At 48.7% G+C, this 15,697-nt stretch overlaps 8 non-coding genes across 8 annotated transcripts; 3 read left to right on the top strand and 5 right to left on the bottom strand.

Moving 5' to 3' along the window:
- Positions 1-534: 534 nt before the first annotated feature.
- TRNAK-CUU (transfer RNA lysine (anticodon CUU)) lies at positions 535-607 on the bottom strand. The gene has a single exon. It is a non-coding gene; the product is annotated as a tRNA-Lys (tRNA).
- Positions 608-741: 134 nt separating this feature from the next.
- Positions 742-812, top strand: TRNAG-GCC (transfer RNA glycine (anticodon GCC)). The gene has a single exon. It is a non-coding gene; the product is annotated as a tRNA-Gly (tRNA).
- A 1,343-nt stretch (positions 813-2,155) lies between these two features.
- TRNAK-CUU (transfer RNA lysine (anticodon CUU)) lies at positions 2,156-2,228 on the bottom strand. Its single transcript has one exon. It is a non-coding gene; the product is annotated as a tRNA-Lys (tRNA).
- Positions 2,229-2,362: 134 nt separating this feature from the next.
- On the top strand, positions 2,363-2,433 carry TRNAG-GCC (transfer RNA glycine (anticodon GCC)). Its single transcript has one exon. It is a non-coding gene; the product is annotated as a tRNA-Gly (tRNA).
- An 8,890-nt stretch (positions 2,434-11,323) lies between these two features.
- TRNAK-CUU (transfer RNA lysine (anticodon CUU)) lies at positions 11,324-11,396 on the bottom strand. The gene has a single exon. It is a non-coding gene; the product is annotated as a tRNA-Lys (tRNA).
- Positions 11,397-12,944: 1,548 nt separating this feature from the next.
- Positions 12,945-13,017, bottom strand: TRNAK-CUU (transfer RNA lysine (anticodon CUU)). The gene has a single exon. It is a non-coding gene; the product is annotated as a tRNA-Lys (tRNA).
- A 1,548-nt stretch (positions 13,018-14,565) lies between these two features.
- On the bottom strand, positions 14,566-14,638 carry TRNAK-CUU (transfer RNA lysine (anticodon CUU)). The gene has a single exon. It is a non-coding gene; the product is annotated as a tRNA-Lys (tRNA).
- A 134-nt stretch (positions 14,639-14,772) lies between these two features.
- On the top strand, positions 14,773-14,843 carry TRNAG-GCC (transfer RNA glycine (anticodon GCC)). Its single transcript has one exon. It is a non-coding gene; the product is annotated as a tRNA-Gly (tRNA).
- The last annotated feature ends 854 nt before the right edge of the window (positions 14,844-15,697 follow it).

Genomic DNA, 15,697 nt, shown 5'->3' with positions numbered 1-15,697 from the left:
GAACAGATGATTTCCGGCAGGTCCGATCTGATTTCCGATCGTTTTTCTGATGGATTTGCATAGTAGTGATCGGAAATCCGAACGGAAATCCGATCGTGTCTGTCGGAAAGGATCTATCGGCCCATCTATCTGATGGGGAATTGCATGGTGTGCACCAGGCATACGAGAATGAGTATCTTTCAGGTGGTTGTTCCTTGTCAAGTGATTGATTGTAAGTCTCTCCTTGACAAAAGGACTGGAGTAAAGCCAACGGAAATCTGGGAAAAGCAGATAAGAAAAGTAGTATAGGAAAGATGAGTAAGATTGTAAGAAGGAGTGTTTTTCTCTTTCTTGGGGTGGTGAAGCACTTTTGCTGAAAAGTTGTTAAAAGAGGTTGTGTGAGTAAAAGTGAAGGGGAAAGCTGAGATGACATTTTCGTTTGTTAGCAAAGGGAGTGGGGAGTGGCATGTGAAAGAGGAAGTGATGGCCTGGTGATGGTTTGTAATCGTTTTGGAGGAGCTCTGCCTAGTAGAAAGTAAAAGGAGAAGCTTTGATCGCCCAACGTGGGGCTCGAACCCACGACCCTGAGATTAAGAGTCTCATGCTCTACCGACTGAGCTAGCCGGGCTTGCTTGCTTGAGCTGAAATGTCAAAAATTGCAAAATGGCGCCAGCCTCACCTTTGCCATCCGCACAGAAGAAGGCAATCTTGTATGGCCTGATTTGGCTGGCCACGTTTTTCAGCACCGAGCAACAGGGCAAGGCATTGGTGGTTCAGTGGTAGAATTCTCGCCTGCCACGCGGGAGGCCCGGGTTCGATTCCCGGCCAATGCAAATGCTAGGATTTTGGCACACCTCCACACTTTGCACTTCTCAAGCTTAAGACATCTCTGCAGGCCAGAAGCCATTTAAGGACATTTGCAAGAGTCACCGTGGCACTTGGCCACAGTGCTGGCTGACAGTCGAGAAGAGGGACCCTAGTACCCAGCAAACATGACTCTAAGACACACAAGTTAAAGCAGCCTTGGGACACTTGCGTGCCCAAAGGCCTTGCATGTCTTCTAGCAGTGCCAGTGACGTGCAGCATCTCTCCCTCTCCAGTACTCACCTATTAGGCTTCTTTTTAACTGTCTAGAAAAGCCTCGGAAATGCCAAGTCAGCAGCATCTGCTCATCTGGTGTTGTTTTACAACTTTTTGCCTTGTTGTCTTTGCACTCTACTCAGGGCCTTGCTCAAATTTGGAGCGTTCTCTCTAGGCCCTCATTCATTCTACTTTTGTCCTGAGTTTTCTCACAGTAGATGTTGAGATGTTGTGTCAGCTTACCTACAACTTGCTTTCCCAGCACCTAGCAATTAAGAAAACATACTAAAAGTACAGAAAAAAAAGTAGTAACAAACTTAAGTCAAATGAAAGCAACCACTTTTTTTGCTTGCCGGGACTGAAAGGCTTTTTGGTTTGTAACTTTTGTTGGGAAGTACCTCATCTAAAAACAAGTTAAGGGAAAGAGCAACTTCCTTTTTTTCAATCCTCTCAGCTAAATCTCAGGCCGTGTGCAGAGTGCCCTCCTCATACTGCTATGTGAGCACCTTTGGAGTGCAAAGCCTAATACACACCATACCAATGCCTGTCAGATAGATGGGTCGAACAGATGATTTCCGGCAGGTCCGATCTGATTTCCGATCGTTTTTCTGATGGATTTGCATAGTAGTGATCGGAAATCCGAACGGAAATCCGATCGTGTCTGTCGGAAAGGATCTATCGGCCCATCTATCTGATGGGGAATTGCATGGTGTGCACCAGGCATACGAGAATGAGTATCTTTCAGGTGGTTGTTCCTTGTCAAGTGATTGATTGTAAGTCTCTCCTTGACAAAAGGACTGGAGTAAAGCCAACGGAAATCTGGGAAAAGCAGATAAGAAAAGTAGTATAGGAAAGATGAGTAAGATTGTAAGAAGGAGTGTTTTTCTCTTTCTTGGGGTGGTGAAGCACTTTTGCTGAAAAGTTGTTAAAAGAGGTTGTGTGAGTAAAAGTGAAGGGGAAAGCTGAGATGACATTTTCGTTTGTTAGCAAAGGGAGTGGGGAGTGGCATGTGAAAGAGGAAGTGATGGCCTGGTGATGGTTTGTAATCGTTTTGGAGGAGCTCTGCCTAGTAGAAAGTAAAAGGAGAAGCTTTGATCGCCCAACGTGGGGCTCGAACCCACGACCCTGAGATTAAGAGTCTCATGCTCTACCGACTGAGCTAGCCGGGCTTGCTTGCTTGAGCTGAAATGTCAAAAATTGCAAAATGGCGCCAGCCTCACCTTTGCCATCCGCACAGAAGAAGGCAATCTTGTATGGCCTGATTTGGCTGGCCACGTTTTTCAGCACCGAGCAACAGGGCAAGGCATTGGTGGTTCAGTGGTAGAATTCTCGCCTGCCACGCGGGAGGCCCGGGTTCGATTCCCGGCCAATGCAAATGCTAGGATTTTGGCACACCTCCACACTTTGCACTTCTCAAGCTTAAGACATCTCTGCAGGCCAGAAGCCATTTAAGGACATTTGCAAGAGTCACCGTGGCACTTGGCCACAGTGCTGGCTGACAGTCGAGAAGAGGGACCCTAGTACCCAGCAAACATGACTCTAAGACACACAAGTTAAAGCAGCCTTGGGACACTTGCGTGCCCAAAGGCCTTGCATGTCTTCTAGCAGTGCCAGTGACGTGCAGCATCTCTCCCTCTCCAGTACTCACCTATTAGGCTTCTTTTTAACTGTCTAGAAAAGCCTCGGAAATGCCAAGTCAGCAGCATCTGCTCATCTGGTGTTGTTTTACAACTTTTTGCCTTGTTGTCTTTGCACTCTACTCAGGGCCTTGCTCAAATTTGGAGCGTTCTCTCTAGGCCCTCATTCATTCTACTTTTGTCCTGAGTTTTCTCACAGTAGATGTTCAGATGTTGTGTCAGCTTACCTACAACTTGCTTTCCCAGCACCTAGCAATTAAGAAAACATACTAAAAGTACAGAAAAAAAAGTAGTAACAAACTTAAGTCAAATGAAAGCAACCACTTTTTTTGCTTGCCGGGACTGAAAGGCTTTTTGGTTTGTAACTTTTGTTGGGAAGTACCTCATCTAAAAACAAGTTAAGGGAAAGAGCAACTTCCTTTTTTTCAATCCTCTCAGCTAAATCTCAGGCCGTGTGCAGAGTGCCCTCCTCATACTGCTATGTGAGCACCTTTGGAGTGCAAAGCCTAATACACACCATACCAATGCCTGTCAGATAGATGGGTCGAACAGATGATTTCCGGCAGGTCCGATCTGATTTCCGATCGTTTTTCTGATGGATTTGCATAGTAGTGATCGGAAATCCGAACGGAAATCCGATCGTGTCTGTCGGAAAGGATCTATCGGCCCATCTATCTGATGGGGAATTGCATGGTGTGCACTAGTGTTGGGCGAACAGTGTTCGCCACTGTTCGGGTTCTGCAGAACATCACCCTGTTCGGGTGATGTTCGAGTTCGGCCGAACACCTGACGGTGCTCGGCCAAACCGTTCGGCCATATGGCCGAACTAAGAGCGCATGGCCGAACGTTCCCCGAACGTTCGGCTAGCGCTGTGATTGGCCGAACGGGTCACGTGGTTCGGACCCGAACGCGCTCTGATTGGCCGAACTGTCACGTGGTTCGGGTAAATAAATACCCGAACCACGTCATATCTCCGCCATTTGTCTGTGGGTTTAGCTTTGGGTAGGCAGGCAGGGTAGTTCGCGCTCCAGCCACGCTAGCCAGGGTCCCCCCCAGTCATTGTGTGTCGCTGCTGGGAACAGTAGTACACCGCTCGTTCAGCCACACTATATAGCATTCTGTGTACTGTTCTGTGTCTGCTGGGAACAGTAGTACACCGCTCGTTCAGCCACACTATATAGCATTCTGTGTACTGTTCTGTGTCTGCTGGGAACAGTAGTACACCGCTCGTTCAGCCACACTATATAGCATTCTGTGTACTGTTCTGTGTCTGCTGGGAACAGTAGTACACCGCTCGTTCAGCCACACTATATAGCATTCTGTGTACTGTTCTGTGTCTGCTGGGAACAGTAGTACACCGCTCGTTCAGCCACACTATATAGCATTCTGTGTACTGTTCTGTGTCTGCTGGGAACAGTAGTACACCGCTCGTTCAGCCACACTATATAGCATTCTGTGTACTGTTCTGTGTCTGCTGGGAACAGTAGTACACCGCTCGTTCAGCCACACTATATAGCATTCTGTGTACTGTTCTGTGTCTGCTGGGAACAGTAGTACACCGCTCGTTCAGCCACACTATATAGCATTCTGTGTACTGTTCTGTGTCTGCTGGGAACAGTAGTACACCGCTCGTTCAGCCACACTATATAGCATTCTGTGTACTGTTCTGTGTCTGCTGGGAACAGTAGTACACCGCTCGTTCAGCCACACTATATAGCATTCTGTGTACTGTTCTGTGTCTGCTGGGAACAGTAGTACACCGCTCGTTCAGCCACACTATATAGCATTCTGTGTACTGTTCTGTGTCTGCTGGGAACAGTAGTACACCGCTCGTTCAGCCACACTATATAGCATTCTGTGTACTGTTCTGTGTCTGCTGGGAACAGTAGTACACCGCTCGTTCAGCCACACTATATAGCATTCTGTGTACTGTTCTGTGTCTGCTGGGAACAGTAATACACCGCTCGTTCAGCCACACTATATAGCATTCTGTGTACTGTTCTGTGTCTGCTGGGAACAGTGGTACACCGCTCGTTCAGCCACACTATATAGCATTCTGTGTACTGTTCTGTGTCTGCTGGGAACAGTAGTACACCGCTCGTTCAGCCACACTATATAGCATTCTGTGTACTGTTCTGTGTCTGCTGGGAATAGTGGTACACCGCTCGTTCAGCCACACTATATAGCATTCTGTGTACTGTTCTGTGTCTGCTGGGAACAGTAGTACACCGCTCGTTCAGCCACACTATATAGCATTCTGTGTACTGTTCTGTGTCTGCTGGGAATAGTGGTACACCGCTCGTTCAGCCACACTATATAGCATTCTGTGTACTGTTCTGTGTCTGCTGGGAACAGTAGTACACCGCTCGTTCAGCCACACTATATAGCATTCTGTGTACTGTTCTGTGTCTGCTGGGAATAGTGGTACACCGCTCGTTCAGCCACACTATATAGCATTCTGTGTACTGTTCTGTGTCTGCTGGGAACAGTAGTACACCGCTCGTTCAGCCACACTATATAGCATTCTGTGTACTGTTCTGTGTCTGCTGGGAACAGTAGTACACCGCTCGTTCAGCCACACTATATAGCATTCTGTGTACTGTTCTGTGTCTGCTGGGAACAGTAGTACACCGCTCGTTCAGCCACACTATATAGCATTCTGTGTACTGTTCTGTGTCTGCTGGGAACAGTAGTACACCGCTCGTTCAGCCACACTATATAGCATTCTGTGTACTGTTCTGTGTCTGCTGGGAATAGTGGTACACCGCTCGTTCAGCCACACTATATAGCATTCTGTGTACTGTTCTGTGTCTGCTGGGAACAGTAGTACACCGCTCGTTCAGCCACACTATATAGCATTCTGTGTACTGTTCTGTGTCTGCTGGGAACAGTAGTACACCGCTCGTTCAGCCACACTATATAGCATTCTGTGTACTGTTCTGTGTCTGCTGGGAATAGTGGTACACCGCTCGTTCAGCCACACTATATAGCATTCTGTGTACTGTTCTGTGTCTGCTGGGAATAGTGGTACACCGCTCACCCGTCACTGTATAGCATTGTGCTCTGTGTCGCTGCTGGGAATAGTGGTACTGTATAGCATTTCTGTACTGCCACTGTACTGCTGCCAGTCAGCGTGTACTGTAAGGATAAGTGAAATGAGGAAGAAATCCGGTGAAAGAGGGAGGGGCAAGGGAAGAGGTGTTTCCCCTGACGGTTCACGTACAGGCCACAGGGGAGCACCCAAGAAAACCCACTCAATACCGCCCATGTTGTCCAGGACAACAACCCTCACAAATCCAAAAGAACAGGACCAGATAATTACTTGGATGACCTCTCAAGCGTCCAGCAGTGGGTTAAGCAGCACCAGCACATCACGCACGAGGTCCGAGTCCTCAGCCAGTTACAAGGAGCCAGTGGGCACAAAGCTGACACAACCGGCAGCGACACCACGCACACAACTGCCAGATAACCAGTCCGATGAATTACCTCAGGACACAATGGGGTATTCGCAGGAGCTATTCCCAGCCCAACAAACTTCCACCTTTCAAAGGTCAATGGAGGAACAGCCAGAAATGTTGTGCCTGGATTCACAACCGTTAACTGTGGGAAATGCACCGCGCACTGAAATACAAGGCGAGTCCGAAGAGGACTCGGAAACCCAAATCCCAGAGCAATTTGGGCAGGAGGGGTTGCAATTGCAGGAGGTCGGCCGACAAGATCTGGAAGACGACGTTGGAGTGTGCTGCGCAGAGGTTGTTGTGGGGAGCTCTACTCCACGGCGGTGGCCCACAATGACATATGACGAGTTTGAGGAGATGGAAGAGGAGGGTATGGACAATGTGGACAGAGACCCAGATTTTGTTTGTGAACGAGAACATCGCCGTCGTAGCAGCAGCACAGATGAGTCTGTTGAAGAACACACTGCTGCACGAGTTCGCCTTGTGCCACAAGGTAGGCGGCGCGCAATTTCAGGCACCACAAGCGTGGAAGTTCAAGTGAGAGGCAAAAGAGGAGCAAACAGAAATCGCCAGCAAGGAGGCAGGTGCTCCAAAGTCTGGGCTTTCTTTGAAGACTGCACTGAGGATGTTACCATGGCGATTTGCAAGGTGTGCAAGACCCGCCTGAGCAGGGGGAAAAATATTAACAACCTCTCCACCACCAGCATGAGCCGTCACATGCTATCCAAACATCCCACTCTTTGGGCAAACGCGTCAGGACAGGGTACCAGAAACAACACTGCCTCCCTTGGGTTCACCAGACCCGCCTCAGCAGCAGCAGTAGCCCAGCCATTGCGTGGTTCACAACATTCACAAACATCAGACGACGCTGACACTGTCACTTTCCGGAGTAGTGCTCTTGAGGTCTCCCAGTGTTCATCAAACACAACAACCAACAGCCCTTCCGTGTGCAGCGCTACGGTTCAGTTGTCTGTGTCGGAGATGTTTGAGCGCAAGAGGAAATTGCCAGCAAATGACCCCCGGGCCGTGGCAGTAACAGCCAGCATAGCCAAGCTTCTGGCCTGCGAAATGCTGCCATATCGATTGGTGGAGACAAACAGCTTCAAGGGCATGATGTCAGTGGCCAGACCACGTTACGTGGTTCCCAGCCGCTACCACTTTGCACGCTCTGCAGTGCCTGAGTTGCATGAGCACGTGGTCAGCAAAATAACCCGAAGCTTGAAGAATGCCGTTGCCTGCAAGGTTCACCTCACCACTGACACCTGGACGAGTGCGTTCGGCCAGGGTCGATACATCTCCCTTACCGCGCACTGGGTGAACCTTGTGGAGCCTGGCAGCGATTCCTCACCTGCTACGGCACGGGTGTTGCCCACGCCACAAACAGCTGCACCGCCGTCCCTCCCACTGGATAACAACAGCAGCACCTACCTCTCTGACTCCTTCTCCTCCAACGCATCTCAAAGCTGTACCTCATCCGGAAACGCTAACCCAGCAGCAGTAGGATCGTGGAAGCAGTGCAGCACAGCTGTTGGCATGCGTCAGCAAGCGTTGCTGAAGCTAATCTGCCTTGGGGATAAGCAGCACACAGGGGAGGAAATTTGGAGGGGAATAAAGGAACAGACGGATTTGTGGCTGGCACCGCTGGACCTGAAACCGGGCATGGTTGTGTGTGATAATGGGAGTAATCTCATTCGCGCTTTAAGGTTGGCTAAGCTGACACACATCCCTTGCCTGGCGCACGTGATGAACCTAGTAGTTCAGCGGTTCCTGAGGACATACCCAGGCGTGCCCGATCTGCTGTTGAAGGTGCGTCGAGTGTCCAAACATTGTAGAAATTCCAGTACTGCTTCGGGGGCACTCGCCAAGATGCAGGAGCGCTTCAATCTCCCCCACCATCGCTTGCTGTGTGATGTCCCTATGCGCTGGAATTCTACGCTGCACATGCTAGCCCGCTTTTGCGAGCAGAAGAGTGCAGTGGTCCAGTACATGACGGCGCAGTACCGAGGCGCATCCGGCCAGCTGCCAAGCTTCTGTGGATCCGATTGGGCCAACATGTTGGACCTCTGCCAAGTCCTCCAAAATTTTGAGCAATCCACGTTGCTTGTGAGCAGTGACAACTCTTCAGTCAGCATTACCATACCACTGCTGTGTTTACTGAAGAGGTCGATGTTAAAAATCAAGGAAACAGCTGTCATGATGCAACTGGGGGAATCTGAAGGAGAAAACGATCAGCGTGATGGTACCAACATCAGGCCATCCGCCTCAGGGAACGCTGGCCCCAGCAGCTATGACGAAGAAGAGGAGGAGGAACAGCTGGAGTTGGAGCAGGAATTTCATGCCACCACTGACGAGGGCCAGAGCGGTGCACGTTGGACTTCCACAATTCAACGCGAATGGTCAGCAGAAGCAGACCAGGAGGAAGGTGACGACTATGATGCATCACAACAACTATCACAACGCTCACAAGAGGATGATGAGGATTCTGGTAGGACTCTGGCACACATGGCTCAATTCATGCTAGACTGCATTGAACGTGACCCACGCATTGTGCGCATTCTGGACAACACCAATTACTGGGTTTATACCCTTCTGGATCCACGGTACAAACACAATGTTCCAAAACTGCTTGAAGAAAGAGTCAGACAGGTCAAAATGGAAGAATACCAGCAGGCCCTTGTGGAGACTTTAGAGAGGAGATTGACATCCTCCCCCTCCTCTAGCCAGTTGTATGCAGACAGACTGACTTCCGCAAACCCAGGACGACCAGGAGGGCAGCAAACAACGCAAGCCGCAGCTAGTACCCAAAAGGGAATGGTATCGGCAGTGTCCTTGGAGTGGGAAAATTTTCTGACACCCATGCAGCCGCAGCCCACTGAACAGCAAGCGTGCAGATCCACCTCCAACACCGATCGCCTGGAGAAGATGGTCAAGGACTACATGTCAGATGGCGTAGCTGTGTCGAACCATCCATCTGCACCCTTCAACTATTGGGTATCGAAGCTAGACACCTGGCACGAACTGGCAATGTACGCAATAGAGGTGCTGGCTTGCCCGGCAGCCAGCGTTATGTCGGAACGCTGTTTCAGTGCTGCCGGAGGCATCGTCACAGATCGGCGTATCCGCCTCTCTACAGAAAATGCAGACCGTCTGACTCAAATTAAAATGAATCAATCCTGGATTGGAAATGACTACGCAACACTCCAGGACCCCAACCAAGTAACATGACCAATGAACATCTGGGATGGTGTTGCGTTTCCGGGCCCTGTTTATTGAACCTCTCATCTGTATTACATTTATGACTGCATGGCGGCAAAAAGCATTGCTGCTATATCCGCACGCTTTTTGTCCACATGCAAGGCCTGGGTTGTTGTGTCTCACAAAGCGTGGCCTTCTCCTCCTGCGCCTGCTCCTGTTCCATCACGTCTGCTGCTGCTGGGTTAGCGTTGCCGCGTGGTCCCTGTTTATTGAACCACTTATCTTTATTACATTTATGACTGCATGGCGGTACAAAGCATGCTATCCGCACGCTTCTTGCCCTCATGCAAGGCCTGGGTTGTTGTGTCTCACAAAGCGTGGCCTTCTCCTCCTGCGCCTGCTCCTGTTCCATCACGTCTGCTGCTGCTGGGTTAGCGTTGCCGCGTGGTCCCTGTTTATTGAACCACTTATCTTTATTACATTTATGACTGCATGGCGGTACAAAGCATGCTATCCGCACGCTTCTTGCCCTCATGCAAGGCCTGGGTTGTTGTGTCTCACAAAGCGTGGCCTTCTCCTCCTGCGCCTCCTCCTGTTCCATCACGTCTGCTGCTGCTGGGTTAGCGTTGCCGCGTGGTCCCTGTTTATTGAACCACTTATCTTTATTACATTTATGACTGCATGGCGGTACAAAGCCTGCTATCCGCACGCTTCTTGCCCTCATGCAAGGCCGGGGTTGTTGTGTCTCACAAAGCGTGGCCTTCTTCTCCTCCTGCGCCACCCTCCTCCTGTTCCATCACGTGTGCTGCTGCTGGGTTAGCGTTGCCGCGTGGTCCCTGTTTATTGAACCACTTATCTTTATTACATTTATGACTGCATGGCGGTACAAAGCATGCTATCCGCACGCTTCTTGCCCTCATGCAAGGCCTGGGTTGTTGTGTCTCACAAAGCGTGGCCTTCTCCTCCTGCGCCTCCTCCTGTTCCATCACGTCTGCTGCTGCTGGGTTAGCGTTGCCGCGTGGTCCCTGTTTATTGAACCACTTATCTTTATTACATTTATGACTGCATGGCGGTACAAAGCCTGCTATCCGCACGCTTCTTGCCCTCATGCAAGGCCGGGGTTGTTGTGTCTCACAAAGCGTGGCCTTCTTCTCCTCCTGCGCCACCCTCCTCCTGTTCCATCACGTGTGCTGCTGCTGGGTTAGCGTTACCGGTCCCTTTTCCTGGAACCTCTTATATGTATTACATTTATGACTGCATGCCGACAAAAAACATGTTACCTGTGCAAAGAAAACAGACATTTCCCGCATTTAAAAGACAGTTTTCCCTTTGAAACTTTAAAATCGATTTTCTCAAAAACTATAAGCTCTTTTTGCTAATTTTTTTTTCCTCTTGTACCCACTCCCAAGGTGCACATACCCTGTAAATTTGGGGTATGTGGCATGTAAGGAGGCTTTACAAACCACAAAAGTTCGGGTCCCCATTGACTTCCATTATGTTCGGAGTTCGGGTCGAACACCCGAACATCGCGGCCATGTTCGGCCTGTTCGGCCCGAACCCGAACATCTAGATGTTCGCCCAACACTAGTGTGCACCAGGCATACGAGAATGAGTATCTTTCAGGTGGTTGTTCCTTGTCAAGTGATTGATTGTAAGTCTCTCCTTGACAAAAGGACTGGAGTAAAGCCAACGGAAATCTGGGAAAAGCAGATAAGAAAAGTAGTATAGGAAAGATGAGTAAGATTGTAAGAAGGAGTGTTTTTCTCTTTCTTGGGGTGGTGAAGCACTTTTGCTGAAAAGTTGTTAAAAGAGGTTGTGTGAGTAAAAGTGAAGGGGAAAGCTGAGATGACATTTTCGTTTGTTAGCAAAGGGAGTGGGGAGTGGCATGTGAAAGAGGAAGTGATGGCCTGGTGATGGTTTGTAATCGTTTTGGAGGAACTCTGCCTAGTAGAAAGTAAAAGGAGAAGCTTTGATCGCCCAACGTGGGGCTCGAACCCACGACCCTGAGATTAAGAGTCTCATGCTCTACCGACTGAGCTAGCCGGGCTTGCTTGCTTGAGCTGAAATGTCAAAAATTGCAAAATGGCGCCAGCCTCACCTTTGCCATCCGCACAGAAGAAGGCAATCTTGTATGGCCTGATTTGGCTGGCCACGTTTTTCAGCACCGAGCAACAGGGCAAGGCATTGGTGGTTCAGTGGTAGAATTCTCGCCTGCCACGTGGGAGGCCCGGGGTCGATTCCCGGCCAATGCAAATGCTAGGATTTTGGCACACCTCCACACTTTGCACTTCTCAAGCTTAAGACATCTCTGCAGGCCAGAAGCCATTTAAGGACATTTGCAAGAGTCACCGTGGCACTTGGCCACAGTGCTGGCTGACAGTCGAGAAGAGGGACCCTAGTACCCAGCAAACATGACTCTAAGACACACAAGTTAAAGCAGCCTTGGGACACTTGCGTGCCCAAAGGCCTTGCATGTCTTCTAGCAGTGCCAGTGACGTGCAGCATCTCTCCCTCTCCAGTACTCACCTATTAGGCTTCTTTTTAACTGTCTAGAAAAGCCTCGGAAATGCCAAGTCAGCAGCACCTGCTCATCTGGTGTTGTTTTACAACTTTTTGCCTTGTTGTCTTTGCACTCTACTCAGGGCCTTGCTCAAATTTGGAGCGTTCTCTCTAGGCCCTCATTCATTCTACTTTTGTCCTGAGTTTTCTCACAGTAGATGTTGAGATGTTGTGTCAGCTTACCTACAACTTGCTTTCCCAGCACCTAGCAATTAAGAAAACATACTAAAAGTACAGAAAAAAAAGTAGTAACAAACTTAAGTCAAATGAAAGCAACCACTTTTTTTGCTTGCCGGGACTGAAAGGCTTTTTGGTTTGTAACTTTTGTTGGGAAGTACCTCATCTAAAAACAAGTTAAGGGAAAGAGCAACTTCCTTTTTTTCAATCCTCTCAGCTAAATCTCAGGCCGTGTGCAGAGTGCCCTCCTCATACTGCTATGTGAGCACCTTTGGAGTGCAAAGCCTAATACACACCATACCAATGCCTGTCAGATAGATGGGTCGAACAGATGATTTCCGGCAGGTCCGATCTGATTTCCGATCGTTTTTCTGATGGATTTGCATAGTAGTGATCGGAAATCCGAACGGAAATCCGATCGTGTCTGTCGGAAAGGATCTATCGGCCCATCTATCTGATGGGGAATTGCATGGTGTGCACCAGGCATACGAGAATGAGTATCTTTCAGGTGGTTGTTCCTTGTCAAGTGATTGATTGTAAGTCTCTCCTTGACAAAAGGACTGGAGTAAAGCCAACGGAAATCTGGGAAAAGCAGATAAGAAAAGTAGTATAGGAAAGATGAGTAAGATTGTAAGAAGGAGTGTTTTTCTCTTTCTTGGGGTGGTGAAGCACTTTTGCTGAAAAGTTGTTAAAAGAGGTTGTGTGAGTAAAAGTGAAGGGGAAAGCTGAGATGACATTTTCGTTTGTTAGCAAAGGGAGTGGGGAGTGGCATGTGAAAGAGGAAGTGATGGCCTGGTGATGGTTTGTAATCGTTTTGGAGGAGCTCTGCCTAGTAGAAAGTAAAAGGAGAAGCTTTGATCGCCCAACGTGGGGCTCGAACCCACGACCCTGAGATTAAGAGTCTCATGCTCTACCGACTGAGCTAGCCGGGCTTGCTTGCTTGAGCTGAAATGTCAAAAATTGCAAAATGGCGCCAGCCTCACCTTTGCCATCCGCACAGAAGAAGGCAATCTTGTATGGCCTGATTTGGCTGGCCACGTTTTTCAGCACCGAGCAACAGGGCAAGGCATTGGTGGTTCAGTGGTAGAATTCTCGCCTGCCACACGGGAGGCCCGGGTTCGATTCCCGGCCAATGCAAATGCTAGGATTTTGGCACACCTCCACACTTTGCACTTCTCAAGCTTAAGACATCTCTGCAGGCCAGAAGCCATTTAAGGACATTTGCAAGAGTCACCGTGGCACTTGGCCACAGTGCTGGCTGACAGTCGAGAAGAGGGACCCTAGTACCCAGCAAACATGACTCTAAGACACACAAGTTAAAGCAGCCTTGGGACACTTGCGTGCCCAAAGGCCTTGCATGTCTTCTAGCAGTGCCAGTGACGTGCAGCATCTCTCCCTCTCCAGTACTCACCTATTAGGCTTCTTTTTAACTGTCTAGAAAAGCCTCGGAAATGCCAAGTCAGCAGCATCTGCTCATCTGGTGTTGTTTTACAACTTTTTGCCTTGTTGTCTTTGCACTCTACTCAGGGCCTTGCTCAAATTTGGAGCGTTCTCTCTAGGCCCTCATTCATTCTACTTTTGTCCTGAGTTTTCTCACAGTAGATGTTGAGATGTTGTGTCAGCTTACCTACAACTTGCTTTCCCAGCACCTAGCAATTAAGAAAACATACTAAAAGTACAGAAAAAAAAGTAGTAACAAACTTAAGTCAAATGAAAGCAACCACTTTTTTTGCTTGCCGGGACTGAAAGGCTTTTTGGTTTGTAACTTTTGTTGGGAAGTACCTCATCTAAAAACAAGTTAAGGGAAAGAGCAACTTCCTTTTTTTCAATCCTCTCAGCTAAATCTCAGGCCGTGTGCAGAGTGCCCTCCTCATACTGCTATGTGAGCACCTTTGGAGTGCAAAGCCTAATACACACCATACCAATGCCTGTCAGATAGATGGGTCGAACAGATGATTTCCGGCAGGTCCGATCTGATTTCCGATCGTTTTTCTGATGGATTTGCATAGTAGTGATCGGAAATCCGAACGGAAATCCGATCGTGTCTGTCGGAAAGGATCTATCGGCCCATCTATCTGATGGGGAATTGCATGGTGTGCACCAGGCATACGAGAATGAGTATCTTTCAGGTGGTTGTTCCTTGTCAAGTGATTGATTGTAAGTCTCTCCTTGACAAAAGGACTGGAGTAAAGCCAACGGAAATCTGGGAAAAGCAGATAAGAAAAGTAGTATAGGAAAGATGAGTAAGATTGTAAGAAGGAGTGTTTTTCTCTTTCTTGGGGTGGTGAAGCACTTTTGCTGAAAAGTTGTTAAAAGAGGTTGTGTGAGTAAAAGTGAAGGGGAAAGCTGAGATGACATTTTCGTTTGTTAGCAAAGGGAGTGGGGAGTGGCATGTGAAAGAGGAAGTGATGGCCTGGTGATGGTTTGTAATCGTTTTGGAGGAGCTCTGCCTAGTAGAAAGTAAAAGGAGAAGCTTTGATCGCCCAACGTGGGGCTCGAACCCACGACCCTGAGATTAAGAGTCTCATGCTCTACCGACTGAGCTAGCCGGGCTTGCTTGCTTGAGCTGAAATGTCAAAAATTGCAAAATGGCGCCAGCCTCACCTTTGCCATCCGCACAGAAGAAGGCAATCTTGTATGGCCTGATTTGGCTGGCCACGTTTTTCAGCACCGAGCAACAGGGCAAGGCATTGGTGGTTCAGTGGTAGAATTCTCGCCTGCCACGCGGGAGGCCCGGGTTCGATTCCCGGCCAATGCAAATGCTAGGATTTTGGCACACCTCCACACTTTGCACTTCTCAAGCTTAAGACATCTCTGCAGGCCAGAAGCCATTTAAGGACATTTGCAAGAGTCACCGTGGCACTTGGCCACAGTGCTGGCTGACAGTCGAGAAGAGGGACCCTAGTACCCAGCAAACATGACTCTAAGACACACAAGTTAAAGCAGCCTTGGGACACTTGCGTGCCCAAAGGCCTTGCATGTCTTCTAGCAGTGCCAGTGACGTGCAGCATCTCTCCCTCTCCAGTACTCACCTATTAGGCTTCTTTTTAACTGTCTAGAAAAGCCTCGGAAATGCCAAGTCAGCAGCATCTGCTCATCTGGTGTTGTTTTACAACTTTTTGCCTTGTTGTCTTTGCACTCTACTCAGGGCCTTGCTCAAATTTGGAGCGTTCTCTCTAGGCCCTCATTCATTCTACTTTTGTCCTGAGTTTTCTCACAGTAGATGTTGAGATGTTGTGTCAGCTTACCTACAACTTGCTTTCCCAGCACCTAGCAATTAAGAAAACATACTAAAAGTACAGAAAAAAAAGTAGTAACAAACTTAAGTCAAATGAAAGCAACCACTTTTTTTGCTTGCCGGGACTGAAAGGCTTTTTGGTTTGTAACTTTTGTTGGGAAGTACCTCATCTAAAAACAAGTTAAGGGAAAGAGCAACTTCCTTTTTTTCAATCCTCTCAGCTAAATCTCAGGCCGTGTGCAGAGTGCCCTCCTCATACTGCTATGTGAGCACCTTTGGAGTGCAAAGCCTAATACACACCATACCAATGCCTGTCAGATAGATGGGTCGAACAGATGATTTCCGGCAGGTCCGATCTGATTTCCGATCGTTTT

Source organism: Hyperolius riggenbachi, chromosome 4 (genome assembly GCF_040937935.1).
Source record: "Hyperolius riggenbachi isolate aHypRig1 chromosome 4, aHypRig1.pri, whole genome shotgun sequence".
Lineage (NCBI taxonomy): Eukaryota > Metazoa > Chordata > Amphibia > Anura > Hyperoliidae > Hyperolius > Hyperolius riggenbachi.
Note: the sequence above shows the minus strand (reverse complement) of the source record. Positions and strands in the feature narration are given on the sequence as shown.